The sequence below is a fragment of the Triticum urartu genome, chromosome 6 (genome assembly GCF_003073215.2).
Source record: "Triticum urartu cultivar G1812 chromosome 6, Tu2.1, whole genome shotgun sequence".
Lineage (NCBI taxonomy): Eukaryota > Viridiplantae > Streptophyta > Magnoliopsida > Poales > Poaceae > Triticum > Triticum urartu.
Window position 1 is genome coordinate 283,598,116 of NC_053027.1, and position 15,759 is coordinate 283,613,874.

Sequence of the window (15,759 nt, forward strand, 5' to 3'; positions counted from 1 at the left end):
ACCGGAAACGTTTTCCCTGGATTGACTGTGTGGGATGTACATACAAACGGAAGCGTTTTCCCTGGATTGACTATGTGGGATGTACATAAGGAAGGAAACGTATTCCTTGGATTGAATGTGTGGAATGTACATAACAAACAGAAACGTTAGTTTGGGACTAACTGTATGGTATGTACTTTCGACCGGAACAGATTGGGCCTGTACAATCGTATTTCATCGCTCGCCCTTCGCACACGACCTCATTTTGCTGAGTGTGTGTGCGAGGAGGGCATATCCCCGACAGTTTCTGGATCAGGTGGGAAAGACCCCCTATCGCAGTCACTCACTTGGTGACGGTTCAAAACACCATCGTGGAAAGTGGTTAAAAACCATATGTATAGGACCTTGTTGTACCAGTGGGAGTTCAAGGAAGAAGAAGGAGGAGGGAGCTCTCTCCCACTCTCTCCTGATTGCACCGGAACACCGTCGGGGCCCTCATCGTGACGGCGATCTACACCAACAATTTCGCCACCGTCATCACAAACTCTCTCCTCCTCTATGCAGCGGTGTAACACCTCTTCTCCTCGTTGTAATCTCTACTTAAGTATGGTGCTCAAAGCTATATTATTTCCAAATGATGTATGGCTATCCTATGATATTTGAGTAGACCTGTTTTGTCCTATGAGTTGATTGATGATCATGATTGGTTCGAGTTGTATGTTTTATTATTGGTGTTGTCCTATGGTGCTCTTCGTGTCGCGCAAGCGTGACGGATCCCCGCTGTAGGGTTTGCAACATGTTCATGATTCTCTTATGGTGGGTTGCTAGAGTAACAGAAGCTTAAACTCGAGTAAGGGGGTTGTTTGCGTATGGGAGTAAAGAGGACTTGATACTTTAATGCTATGGTTGGGTTTTACCTTAATGATCTTTAGAAGTTGCGGATGCTTGTTAGAGTTCCAATCATTAGTGCATATGATCCAAGTAGAGAAAGTATGTTAACTTGTGCCTCTCCCTCATATAAAATTGCAATAATGATTACCGGTCTAGTTATCAATTGCCTAGGGACAAATAACTTTCTTGCGTGAAAAAAGCTCTCTACTAAAACTAACTTAATTGTTTCTTTATCTAAACAACCATGTCCTTTATTTACGTGTTCTTTATTATCTTGCAAACCTATCCTATCACACCTACAAAGTCCTTCTGTTTCATACCTTTTCTAGGTAAAGCGACTGTTAAGCGTGCGTAGAGTTGTATCGGTGGTAGATATAACTTGAGGGAATATTTGTTCTACCGTTAGCTCCTCGTTGGGTTCAACAGTCTTACTTATTGAGAAAGGCTACAATTGATCCCATATACTTGTGGGTTATCAGTTGCATAGTTGACTGAGAACATAGTTTGTTAGTTTTCAATGGAGTTTATGCTATATACTTCGATCTTGTGATGAATTGTTACTTGTTCATGAGAAGTTTACGATAAAAATTATGTGGTAAAACTTCTATGATAAAGTTTGTTAATGTTATAATAATGTGCATGATTCTACTATGTCCGTATTTTCTTTTATTCGACACCTCTCTCTCCAATCATGTGGACATGTTTTTTCGATATCCGGTTTTTCGCTTGAGGACAAGCAAGGTCTAAGCTTGGGGGAGTTGATACGTCCATTTTGCATCATGTTTACCTACTTTTATTTTTACGTCCATTTTGCATCATGTTTACCTACTGTTACTTACTATGTTTTATGCATAATAATGCTTTTTGGAGTAATTATAATGCCTTTTCTCTCATAATATGCGAGGTTTATACAAGGAGGGAGAATGCCGGCCGCTGGAATTTTGGAGCTGAAAAAGCTACATCAGAGTTACGTATTCTGCACATCTCCAAATGAGCTTAAAATTTATAGAGAATTATTTTGGAATATATGAAGAATATTGGAGCAAATAACTACTAGAAGGGGCCCACCAAGTGTGCACAACCCACCTGGGTGTGGCAGGCAGCCCAGGCACGCCCTGGTGGGTTGTTCCCTCCTCGTCCCACTTCTGGTGCCCCTCTTCTGGTATATAAGTCATTTTGACCAAGAAAAAATAAGGGGGGAGATTTTCGGGATGGAGCGCCGCCATCTCGAGGCGGAACTTGGGCAGGACTACTTTTGCCCTCCGGCGGAGCGATTTCACTAGGGGAACTTAACTCCCGGAGAGGGAAATCATCATCATCGTCATCACCATCAACCCTCTCATCTTTGGGAGGGCAATATCCATCAACTTCTTCAACAACACCATCTCCTCAAAAATTCTAGTTCATCTCTTGTGTTCAATCTTTGTACCGGAACCTCAGATTGGTACCTCTGGGTGACTAGTAGTGTTGATTACATCCCGTAGTTGATTACTATATGGTTTATTTGGTGGAAGATTATATGTTCAGATCCATTATGCTATTTAATACCCCTTTGGTCTTGAGCATGATTATCATTTGTGAGTAGTTACTTTTGTTCTTGAGGTCACTAGCGAAAACTTGTTGCAAGTAATCATGTGAACTTAATATGTGTTCCATATTTTGATGGTATGTATGTTGTGATTCCCTTAGTGGTGTCATGTGAACATAGACTACATGGCACTTCACCATATTTGGGAATAAGGGAATGCATTGTGGAGTAGTTATTAGATGATGGGTTGCTAGAGTGACGGAAGTTTAAACCCTAGTTTATGCGCTAATTCATAAGGGACCGAATAGATCCAAAAGTTTAATGCTATGGTTAGATTTTATATTAATACTTTCTCGTAGTTGCAGATGCTTGCGAGGGGGTTAATCATAAGTAGGAGGTTTATTCAAGTAAGAACAACACCTAAGCACCGTTCCGCCCACATATCAAATTATGAAACTAGCGAACATGCATCGAATCAACATGATGAAAGTGAGTAGATGAAATTCCCATGTACCATCAAGAACGCTTTGCTTATTATAAGAGACCGTTTTGGCCTGTCCTTTTCCACAAAAGGATTGGGCTACCTTGACGCACTTTATTACCATTACCATTACTGGCTCGTTACAAATTACCTTGCTATCAAACTATCTGTTACCGACAATTTTAGTGCTTGTAGAAATTACCTTGCAGAAAACCACTTTTCATTTCCTTATGCTCCTCATTGGGTTCGACACTCCTACTTGTCGAAAGGACTATGATTGATCCCCTATACTTGTGGGTCATCAGGACCTGACAGATTTTGTGGCTGACTTCTAGGCCTACTAAGCTAACGTGTGTGCAGGGCTTTGTCAACTTAGTCAACAAATGATTCTAGTAGCTGGACCGTTGGATGTTAATCCAACAGCCGTGTTGCTTCTTCATCCTCTGGTCTTCTTGCTCCAGCCGCCCAAACCAGCGCCGGCGGGACCGCCTGCTCATGCCTCTTGTGGTCGGCTGTGCTGCCACGTAGGCCTCACCGCCCCACCCTAATCCCACCGCCGGCTAGGCCTTCCCACTATTCACCCACACCCCATGTTATTCTCCGGCGACGACAGCCTCACACCGCAGCAGAACCAGTGAAACCTCGTACTCCCCTCCTCGTGGGCATCCACTGCCTCGTCTTTCTCGGTTTCGCGTCGTTCCTTTAGCAGGCCTCGCCATCGTCCATCACTTTGTTGCTCTCCGTGAGGCTTGGTCAACGTTTTCAATATACTGGTTCAGGCCACCATTGTGGTGTAATACCCTACTCTAGTGTGGTGTGGTGGATTGCCTTGAAGGCTGACAATGAACAAGTACAAGGGAAGAACAGCCTCCTGAGGAGAAGTGTTCTTGAGCTCGATGAGATTGTGTGTGTGTGGGTGGTCTGGTCGCTCTCCACTTCGAAGGTGGTGGCTAGTCCTATTTATAGAGGCCCTGGTCCTCTTCCCAAATATTAGGCGGGAAGGGATCCCACAACGGCCAGTTTGAAGGGGGCAACTAGTACAAGTTATCCTAACAAAAGGTGGTCTTCGCCTGGCAAAGACTCTGGCGGTGACGCCGTCGTGGGCTCCGCGGTGACCTCCGTCCTGCCGTCCTGCTGGCCTTGGTCTTGTTGCACCGATATGAAAACCTTTGCCTGTTGCCTAGGGACTCCTCGCCTGCGCTTGCCTCTTTAGCACCAAAGGGGAAACTGGCACTCTATGTCCGCTGGCGCTCGCCTGGCCTTGTTCGTCATGGTTCACGTAACGCGCTCCTCGTGAGGTGCCCCTTGCATAGATATCTCCGCTCCTAGGGATCCAACCTAGGGAGGCCTCCCCGGAGGAGGTCTTCGTGTCGTCTGCCTCGCGAGGGTCTTCAGTGGTTGCTGGTGAAGACGGGCCGTACCAGGCCGCTGATGGAGCCACGCCCTAGGCCCCAGGCAGGCAAGTATGGGTACCCCCGTTCCCAGGACGCCGACAATAGCCCCTGAGCCCAAGGCGCGGTCGAACATGGCTTCGAGGCGAAGCCAAGAGTCAAGTGTAGAGCACCGCTGGCCCCAATAGCTTGCGCCCTTGATTGATGCATGGCGATTGACCAGTTGTTGGTGTCTCTACTTCCCCACGCTGCCTCGGCATCTGCCTATAACACCTCGTATGTAACTTACCATATTTGTACTCCGACTCTTGCCATTTTCGGCTTTAAGTTATGAGATTCGTGGTTGGGTTTTGTCTTCATTTTGCATTTTGTCCATGTCATGCATTTTCATATCATGTCATCATGTGCATCTCATTTGCATACGTGTTCGTATCATGCGTCCGAGATTTTTCCCCGTTGTTCGTTTTACAATCCGGCACTCCTACGTCCTCCGGCGCCCTCTTTTGTCTCTTTTCGTGAGCGGGTGTTAAACTTTCTCGGAATGGACCGAGATATTCCAAGAGGCCTTGGTACACCACCGGTAGACCGCCTGTCAAGTTTCGTGCCATTTGGAGTCCGTTTGATACTCCAACGGATAACCGGGGAACCGTAAAGGCCTTGTGTGTGTTGCAGCCCAACACCCCTCCAAAGTGGCCTAGTAACCCATCTAAAACCCCTCCATCCTGTCGGTCGTTCGATCACGATCGCATGGCCGAAAACCGCTATCCATTTGGACACTCCCCCCTCCTTCTAGGTATAAGGGCATCTCCAGCCGTTCAGCCCCCCAAGGGCATGGAAAAGCACCGCTTGGGGGCGAGCCGACATTTTTTTCGGCGTGGGGGCGAGCACGTTCCCAGCCGCCTCCCCCAGGTCGCCCCCAGATGCCCCCACAGTTCATCAAAATTTCAACAAACATGGCCAAATTTGAACAAACACGGCCAAATTTCAGTGAAATTTAGGCGCTTTTTACACGAATAAAAGGGACGGAAAAAAACCTAAACTACGGCCGATGCTTCTCCTCCTTGACACGACCGCTGCTCGACCCCTCGCCCCAGCGCGCTGCTTCACTCGAGCGGCGGGTCGTTGCCGCCCTCGACGTGCGCGAGGACGCCACTGAGCGTGCGGCCTGGGATGCCCGACCACAGGCGGCGGGCATCGCTGTTGTTGCGGTCGCGCGGCATCGGTGGGTTGTTGGTGGAGACGAGCCTCTCCTCCTGCCGGCGTTCGAAGTACGCCGCCCACGCCGCGTGGTTGTCGGCGGCGTACTCCGGGAGCGCCTGCTCCACGGCCGTCAGGGACGCCCACGCACGCTCGATCTCGGTGTGGAAATAGGGCGTCCCAGGGACGGGTAGAGGGGGGACAGGGCCCCCGCCGATGCTGAGCCTCCACCGCGACGGAGCGCGTATGTCGGGCGGCGCGGGGTAGTTGGCCTCGTGGAGGAGGTAGGCCTCCCACTCATGCAGCGAGCAGCGGCCGAAACAGTTGGCCGCCACCGCGTTGCCATGGTACCTTGCGCTCATGGTTGCCGGGGGAAGAGAGAGGGGCTCGAACGGCGCAGAGAGGGGAGGAAGTGCGGCGGCGAGGAGGGGGAGAGAGGGGTGCCTCACCGCCATGGCCAGGGGCGCCTTTTATATCGGCTCGGGGGAGGCCGCGTGCGAACGCGTGGCGGAAGGCGGGGCGGCGTCCCTGACCGGCGGTGAATCAATGGCAGGCTAACCGGCGGCAGCCTTGGCATTGATTCCCCGCGGGAAAACCGAGACGATGAGGACGACCAGCCTTCGTCTCGCTGACGCGCTGGTCCTGCCACTCTTTCGCACCAAAACGTTTGCGCCGGCGCCCCCGGGCGTCCCCCAGCGCGCCGGGTTCAGGTTGGGTGCGCCGGCGCCAATTTCAGCCCAATCCGGCGAAAAACAGGCTCGTGGGGGCGTGACTGGGCCGATTTTTTGGCGCGGGCGCTAAAAAAAGGCCTTGGGGGCCTGTTTGGGGCGCGGCTGGAGATGCTCTAAATATGTGCAACCCTCTCCAAATCCCAGACGAAACCCTAGTCTTCTCCTTCCTCTCGCCCGGCGGATGTGTCCGCCCCTCGCCGGAAGAAACTCGTCGCCGCCCGCGGCCAATCCGGACATACCACGTGGCCCTCCGCCGCCACCTGCCGCCGCGGCCCGCCAGGCCCGTCGCGGGCCTGCGGGAGCCCGTGGGAGCTGGCGCCGCCTGCACCTCAGCGCCGTCCACCGCGCCGCCCAAGTCCACCTGTTCGTCGCCCCGCCGCCGCGCCGGACTTCTTCACCGGCAGCCGCGCCCCGCGACCATGCGCCTCTACGCCCGACCACCGCCCACGCACACCCGGCGACCACGCCCTGCGGCCGCCCTCGCCGCTCTCCACCCGCACCGGATCCGCCTCCTCCGAGCTCCACCGCACCGCTCCGAACTCTGGCGGCCGCCCCCTGCCTTCTCCGGCGAGCCCGACCCCGTCCATCCTCGATCCTCGCGCGAACCCTAGATCTGTATCTAGAGGTTGACCCCGAAATTCCCCCAAGTCTTTATTCCTGCTCATATTTTCATGCCTTGTTCGTGATGCCATAACTCCTCATACGTAGATCCGTTTTGCATGCATGATATATCAAAATGTCCATCATGATGTGCTCTTCATTTTGTTACATTGTGACATACTTGTTTGAGTCCATCTTGATGCCCAAATAGTGGATGCAAGAGTGCTATAAAATGTTAGGTGCTGATTCTTAGCAGAGTTTGAGCATTTGTCATTTTTGCTACATACGTTGTGTGCTTCATATGAACTTGAGCTCTACATGTGTTTTGGGTTATGCCATGCCATATTTAAAGTGGTGTATGCCATGTATTTTTGTGATCCTTGTGGTTTCTAGCACAAGCATGCAAAGTAGCTATCGGTGTCAAAACCGGCGGATCTTGGGTAGGGGGTCCCGAACTGTGCGTCTAAGGCGGATGGTAACAGGAGGCAGGGGACACGAGGTTTTACCCAGGTTCGGTCCCTCTTGATGGAGGTAAAATCTTACGTCCTGCTTGATTAATATTGATGATATGGGTAGTACAAGAGTAGATCTACCACGAGATCAGAGAGGCTAAACCCTAGAAGCTAGCCTATGGTATGATTGTATGTTGTCCTACGGACTAAAACCCTCCGGTTTATATAGACACCGGAGAGGGCTAGGGTTACACAAGGTCGGTTACAAAGGAGGAGATATACATATCTGTATTGCCTAGCTTGCCTTCCACACCAAGTAGAGTCCCATCCGGACACGAGACGAAGTCTTCAATCTTGTATCTTCATAGTCCAGCAGTCCGGCCAAATGATATAATCCGGCTGTTCGGAGACCCCCTAATCCAGGACTCCCTCAATAGCCCCCGAACCAGGCTTCAATGATGATGAGTCTGGCGCGCGGTGTTGTCTTCGACATTGCAAGGCGGGTTCTTCTCCAACTTTCAAGTGTTCGTAAGGAGTGTCCGGCTCCATACACTACTAGGAAAAGGGCTATAGATGGAAATGACACTAATGGCGCACCACATCCACGGTGCGCCATTTGTAATTTTTTTTAATTTTTTTTCAAAACTACTAGTTGAACTAGTAATGGCGCAGCACTCCCATGGTGCGCCATTAGTAACTTGGCCAGCACTTCCACCGAATGCACCCCCCCCCCCCCCCCCCCCGTGGACCGCCTTTTAAGTTTTAAAAAAATAAAAATAAATGATGGAAATGTCAAAAAAATAAAAGAAAATAAGTTTCCCATGTGATATGTGGTCTAGTTGTTGTGAAAATTTACAAATATGAATTTCTACTTTATTTGCGAAATCTCTCGAGAATTTGTAAAATGGGCATAACTTTTGGGTACAAACTCGGATGAAAAAAAAATTTATATGAAAAATCATCTACTCGAAAAGTTACATCCGAGGATCAGGCTTTCGTCAACTCGGAGAACTTTGCAGGCAAGACGACCATACCCTCGAAATCACTTCTATCTTTGCTTGCTAGTTGCTCGCTTTATTGCTATGCCGCGATACCTACATCTTGCTATATCATGCCTCCCATATTTCCATGTTACCGCTTTGCTCAGCCTCTAACCCACCTTTTCCTAGCAAACCGTTGTTTGGCTATGTTACCGCTTTGCTCAACCCCTCTTATAGCGTTGTTAGTTGCAGGTGGAGATGAAGTTTGTTCCATGTTGGAACATGGATATTGTTGGGATATCATTATTATATCTTGTTTACTTTAGTGCACCTATATAATTGGTAAAGGGTGGAAGGCTCGGCCTTATGCCTAGTGTTTTGTTCCACTCTTGCCGCCCTAATTTCCATCATACCGGTGTTATCTTCCTTGTTTTTGTGTTCCTTACGCGGTTGGGTGTTATGGGAACCCCTTGACAGTTTGCTTTGAATAAAACTCCTCCAGCAAGGCCCAACCTTGGTTTTACTATTTGCCTACCTACCACCATATACCTTCCCTTGGGTTCTACAGACTCAAGGGTCATCTTTATTTTAAGCCCCCCCGGGCCAGTGCTCCTCTGATTGTTGGTCCGAACAAGAGTCCTTTGCAGCACCACCTCGGGGAAACTCGAGGTTTGGTTTTAGTTGTACGGAGCGCTCATCCGGTGTGCCCTGAGAACACGATACGTGCGACTCCTATCGCGATTTGTCGGCACATCGGGCAGGTTTGCTGGTCTTGTTTTACCATTGCCGAAATGTCTTGTAACCGGGATTCCGAGACTGATCGGGTCTTCCCGCTAGAAATGTCTTGTAACTGGCAACCCCGTTAAACATTTTCAAAATCCCCAAAAACCTAACAGGAAAAAAGTTACGGGGCTTCTAAGATCCGGAGGAAAAAAAATTCAAAAAATTTCAAACTTACTAGTGGCGCACCGTATGCTAGGTGCGCCACTAGTAACAGAAAGAAAAAATTGGTTTTGGAAAAAAATTTGAATTATTTTTCAATATATGATACGTAATATGATCGGGAAGTTTGAAATATATTATCAAAATTTCATCATACTCATGAACATGAACAAAGTCCTAGATATCAGCAAGGTTTAATAGGATTGATATGATTGATATATCAACAAGTGCCTGTGAAGTGAGGTGGTGCTGAGGTTGGATAGAACTATGAAGTTAAGCGTGCTTGGGCTGGAGTAGTGTGAGGATGGGTGACCTTTTGGGAAGTTTGACCACAGAGAGCGATTTGACCTGAGATTAAGCTATAGTGACCCGAGATTAAGAAAAAAAATGAAAAAAAATGATTTTTTTTCAAATGAAAAAAATTGAAATTTTTTTATTACTAATGGCGCATTTCTATGTGGTGCACCATTACTAAGTCAGATAGTAATGGCGCACCTCTAGGCATACTAATGGCGCACCAGTGGTGCGCCATTAGTAAAGAATACTAGTGGCGTGCTACTAATGGCGCACCAGTAGTGCACCATTAGTAGGCAAAACTGGTGCGCCATTAGTAGGCCTTTTCCTAGTAGTGATAAATGATTTTTTTTCAAATGAAAAAAATTGAATTTTTTTTATTACTAATGGCGCATTTCTATGTGGTGCACCATTACTAAGTCAGATAGTAATGGCGCACCTCTAGGCATACTAATGGCGCACCAGTGGTGCGCCATTAGTAAAGAATACTAGTGGCGTGCTACTAATGGCGCACCAGTAGTGCACCATTAGTAGGCAAAACTGGTGCGCCATTAGTAGGCCTTTTCCTAGTAGTGATAAATGATTTTTTTTCAAATGAAAAAAATTGAATTTTTTTTATTACTAATGGCGCATTTCTATGTGGTGCACCATTACTAAGTCAGATAGTAATGGCGCACCTCTAGGCATACTAATGGCGCACCAGTGGTGCGCCATTAGTAAAGAATACTAGTGGCGTGCTACTAATGGCGCACCAGTAGTGCACCATTAGTAGGCAAAACTGGTGCGCCATTAGTAGGCCTTTTCCTAGTAGTGATAAATGATTTTTTTTCAAATGAAAAAAATTGAATTTTTTTTATTACTAATGGCGCATTTCTATGTGGTGCACCATTACTAAGTCAGATAGTAATGGCGCACCTCTAGGCATACTAATGGCGCACCAGTGGTGCGCCATTAGTAAAGAATACTAGTGGCGTGCTACTAATGGCGCACCAGTAGTGCACCATTAGTAGGCAAAACTGGTGCGCCATTAGTAGGCCTTTTCCTAGTAGTGATAAATGTTGAACCTCTTGGCTTCTGTGCCCAATAAGGGCTATCGCCCATGCGTCGAATGAATACGAGGCGCCAGGGCGTTTTTACATTCGCCCCCTAGCCAGATAAATAAATTGTGTATTAAAGGGATGGGGATTCTTAGATCCGATCCATATCATCCTCCCCCAGTGAGAATTCATCAGAGCGTGCTTCGGAAAGATCCATTCCAGCATGGCCGACCTCCGCAGCTCCTCCTCCCGCCCCCGTAGCCCTAAGCCCGGTGATTGGGAGAGGTGTTCAGTCCCGCACAGTTGATTAGTCAAGCTGCAGACTAAGGGATTTCTCCCTCCGGCGTATATGGTGCCCGTTCGAGCCGGGCTCGCCACTTACAATGGCGGGGCGCAAGCGGAGAGCCTTCCTTGTCCCTCCATGGGAGAACGGGTCTGCCTTGTTCCTTATTTACTAAGGGGACTCGGATTTCCAATTCATCCGTTCCTCCGCGGGCTCCTGGAGTTCTATGGCCTCCAATTACACAATCTCACCCCTACCTCCATTCTACATATCGCCGGCTATGTTGCTCTCTGCGAGTTGTTCCTGGGCTGCGAGGCTCACTTCGAGCTATGGGAAAGGCTATTCTGCCTTGTCCCTCGCACACAGAGGGAATCACTTTATCATGTGGGCGGAGCTGAAATATGGCGCATCGCCGATACTGGATACCTGTCCGGTACCTCAAAGAAGCCGTCTAAAGACTGGCCTTCAGAATGGTTTGATATGGAGGACGTCCCCCTTCCGGACCCTGTTCGGCGGGGTCTTCCTGAGTTCAACAATGCTCCTCTGAAGAAGCACCGAAGTTGGCGCCCACGGAGCCCCCAGGCGGAAGACAACGGAGAAGTACTCTATCTGATGAACCGGATCAAAGCACTGGCTCGATCAGGATTGACAATAATCGAAGTTATCTCGATTTGCATAATGCGGGGAATGCAGCCACTTCAATATCGTGGGCACCCCTTGTGGTGTTATAACGGGGCGGATGACGCCACCCGCTGCGGGCGTAAGGGTCCGGACAATGCTGCCGCTCTAGCGAAGATTCTGTCCGAATTATTCAAGGGTGAGGAAGAGGAGTTCACCCGCATCAAGCCACGGGATGGATTCTCCATGTACAATCCTCCAAGCTGGGTAAGTTATATCCCCCTACTCCCATTTTTCCCACATTCTTAGTCGTAAGTATTCACCTTGCCACTTTGCGGTAGGAACTGGGAAAAGCCATAAAGGAGGTCAGCAGCCATTCTCCACAACCAGAGGACCTAGACCGGGCCCTCGACTCTGGACTTGAAGAAGATCTGGTTATCTCCGTGGAACTGATAGACCGACAGTTCTATCAGTTAAGCTGCGACAATGCCCTGGTGGCCATTACGGCCGACTATCCCGGACTGCTCCTTTCATCGCAGGTAAGAAAAATCAAAAAGTACCAACTCCAAAACTAGGATCCCCTTTTAGGCACTTCACCCACCATATACACATGGCGTATTTTACAGGGAAGGCATTCGGGACGCCCTGCCGAACCCGTAGCAACTCGCCAACAAGAGGCACCGAGGCCGGGTAGGCCAAAAAGGAAGGCGGTCAAGACAGAGACGCCGGCGCAAAGGTATAGGAAAAACCCCGCTCCGTGGTTGTCGTCTTTCTCAAAATGTAATGACGCCCGCGTTTCCTTAACAGAAAAAATGATCGCCGGAATATGTCCGGCTATGCTGCCAATCAAGCTTCCACCAGTCGGGCAACAGGACCAGACATGGAGGCGGAAGCCAATATGGGGCAGGCACCGGATAATCCCCCTACAGAGGATGCAGATAGATTATCTGCTACAAACTCCAAAGTGGAAAGCTCCATGAATCATAGGCGTCTCCGGGTCGTCCTCCGCGACGCTTGTTTCTCACCAGAGGCGTTCGACGCCTTTAATTCTGGAGAGGCGTACCTCCATGCTGCTCAAGATGGTCTAGCCAGAGCCACGGATTAGAATGTAAAGGATGTATGGGTGAGTAAATCTGGCGATTTATATGTATCAGTTGCCCCTGAGACTTTAAATAGTTAGCAGAACTGATTTAAGGATCATCTTTAATGTGCAGGTTCTTACAGAGAAGAATACTAGGATGTCCCAGGAGCTGGAGGAATGCAAGGCCCAACTGCGGGCCGGTCTTGCCGCATTGCAGGAACAGAAAAAGCCTCCCACTGGTAACATTTACTTTAAAGAGCGATGGTTACCATATAGTGTGTGGCATAGCTGCGGTTCTGACAACAGATGTTGCAGATGAATCCGGAGGACCAACATGTTATACGACAGCTAGAAGCTGGCAAACGCGTGCTGACTGAGGTTAGGCGGGAGAAAAACAATCTCCAAGATGCCAATGTTAAGCTGAGCGTTGAACTAAAAGACGTTCAGGGCCAGCTTGCAGACTCCGAGAAGGAGAATAAGCGGCTTCGGCGCGGCATTTTCAGTAAGTGCCTGAACGAATCCTGTTAAAGGAGTTCGGCGAAGAAGTCGACTAACAGCTTTATGTTTGTAGGTATGCTGACGGGCCGTCCCGTGGAGGAAATGCCCGGGCCTACGGGTGATCTTCTGTCCGAGCTGTCAAATCTGCAAGAACAAGTTCGGCAGGTGATGCAGGGTGTTGCCCAGGCCTTGTGGCCGTCCGTCTCCCTGCCAGAAGGCGTTGCAGAGCTTGCGGAGAAGCTGAAGGGAGCACGGCGGTGCTTCCGATTATGGAAGATATTAGCCTGCCGACAGGGTGCCAGGGAAGCATGGGCCATGGTGAAGACGCGGTATACCAAGGCAGACCCAAATCACATGGCCGAGGTCGGACCTGTGGGGCCTGACGGAAAAGAGATCCCCGTTAGCTTAGTTTATGGGCAAGTAGAATTAGCCGCAAAGTATTCCCAATAGGATTGTTAGCTAGACCTCCTGTTGGATGGTATAGAGGAGTTTAGTCAGTCTGCATGACTATGTAATTAAAGTGACATGTATAATGCCTTCTAACCAGATTGTAGATCATTTGTCGTTGCGGACCTTTTCGCTTCAACCTCCGGGCCCAATAGTCCGGAGTGAATCCGAATACCCGCTGAGTTATATAAAAACCGGGGTATGCGTGGAGACCAGGCGTAGGGGTCACTAGTGCTTTATCAGACAAGTGCCCAACTAGTTATGTTATATTACATGGGTAGTAAGAAACATCTTCCAGGGAGAATAGTTCCGTTAAGGGTTCCTTTCCCTGGGTAAGGATGCCCTAAAGTGCATGTCCGGACTGCGATAGGAAACGCAGAAAAAACATCTGGGGGCAGATATGGACAATAAATAAAAATCATCTTTTGTTCACCGACCGAATATTCCCTTAAGAATGCTAGCTTTCGGCTTCACCCAGTCTAAGGTACACATCCGGCTGACCCGGCAGTAACAATCGCAGATGTGCTCCCCTTATGCCCTAGTCGAATTAACGGGAACGTAGGGCATAAATACAAGAGCCAGGCAACCCAGCTTGGCCAAAACTTAAGTCATATCGATGCATATAATGGTGAAAAAAGGCACATGCGGAAGTATAACACATGTGTTGTGCATGAGGCCCAGATAAATAATTTAAGCTTCTGTGAAAGAAGCCCCCGGGTATGAAGACTGTGGCTAGCGCATCTGTAATGTACAAGCGAGGCACAAGGTGACCCTTGAAGGCCTAGAGAAATAATAAAAGAAGGAAAGAGAGAGAAACAAGACAGGTGATGTATATGCATAAAATGGACAAAGGGAGCGGACTAACATAGAGTCTGGTGCTAGGTGTAGAATCTTCGGAGCCTGGCCGCGTTCCATGGGTTCAACTCGAGTCGACTAGTCGATGCATCCCGCAGTCGGTACGCTCCACCGGTCAGAACTTGGGAAATAATGAATGGACCTTCCCATTTGGGCTTGAGTTTTTTATTTTTCTTATCCGGCAGGCGTAGAACTAGTTCGCCAATGTTATAAGTTTTGGCCCATACATCTCTGCTTTGGTATCTGCGAGCCTGTTGCTGATAAAATGCGGAACGGGCTTTGGCTACGCCGCACTCCTCTTCCAGGGTGTCCAGATTGTCCTGCCGATCGAGCTCGGCTTCTCTTTCTTCATACATGCGCACTCGAGGTGAGTCATGAATTATGTCACAGGGCAAGACTACCTCTGCGCCGTACACCATAAAGAAGGGTGTATATCCGGTACTACGATTCGGCGTGGTCCGCAGCCCCCAAAGTACGGAGTCGAGCTCCTCTACCCAGTGCGTGTTAGACTCCATTAAGGGGCGCACTAATCTGGGTTTAATGCCGCTCATTATAAGACCGTTTGCTCATTCGACTTGACCATTGGTTTGTGGGTGATAGACTGAAGCATAATCGAGCTTGATGCCCATTTTGCTGCACCAGAGTTTTACCTCGTCGGCCGTGAAGTTCGTGCCATTATCAGTGATGGTGCTGTGGGGGACGCCGTAACATTGTACAACCCCGGATATGAAGTCTATCACCAGTCTGGATTTGGCTATTTTAACAGGTTTGGCCTATATCCATTTGGTGAATTTATCCACCATGACCAATAAGTATTTTTTCTTGTGGGTTCCCCCTTTAAGGGGTCCGACCATGTCAAGCCCCTAGACTACAAAGGACCATGTAATGGGGATTGTTTGGAGGGCGGTGGGAGGCATGTGGCTTTGATTTGCAAAGAGCTGGCAACCGGCACAACGTTGGACCAAGTCCTGTGCATCTGCTCGGGCCGTTGGCCAATAGAATCCTGTATGGAAGGCCTTGCTTACAAGAGCCCGGGCTGCGGCGTGATGACCGCCGAGTCCGGCGTGAATTTCTGCCAAAAGATTCTGCCCTTCCACTTCGGAGATGCACCTTTGAAGGACTCCGGTAGTACTTTTTTTGTACAACTCTCCCTCATGGACCCTGTAGGCCTTGGATCGCCACACTATGCAGCGTGCCTCATTTTGGTCCTCCGGAAGTTCCTGTCTAGTTAGGTAGGCCAGGAATGGGTCAGTCCACGGGGAAATAATGGCCATTATTTCGTGGACTGATGGTGTTATTTCGGTGGCAGGGCCTCCGATTGTGTCAGAGAGTTCGGTATCGGGTATTTTGGCCGGGTCCGGACTATTGTTACCAGTGTCCCCTTCCCATACTACGGATGGTTTAAACAGCCTTTCCAAAAATATGTTGGGGGGACTGCATCACGTTTTGCGCCGATGCGGGCGAGGATATCCGC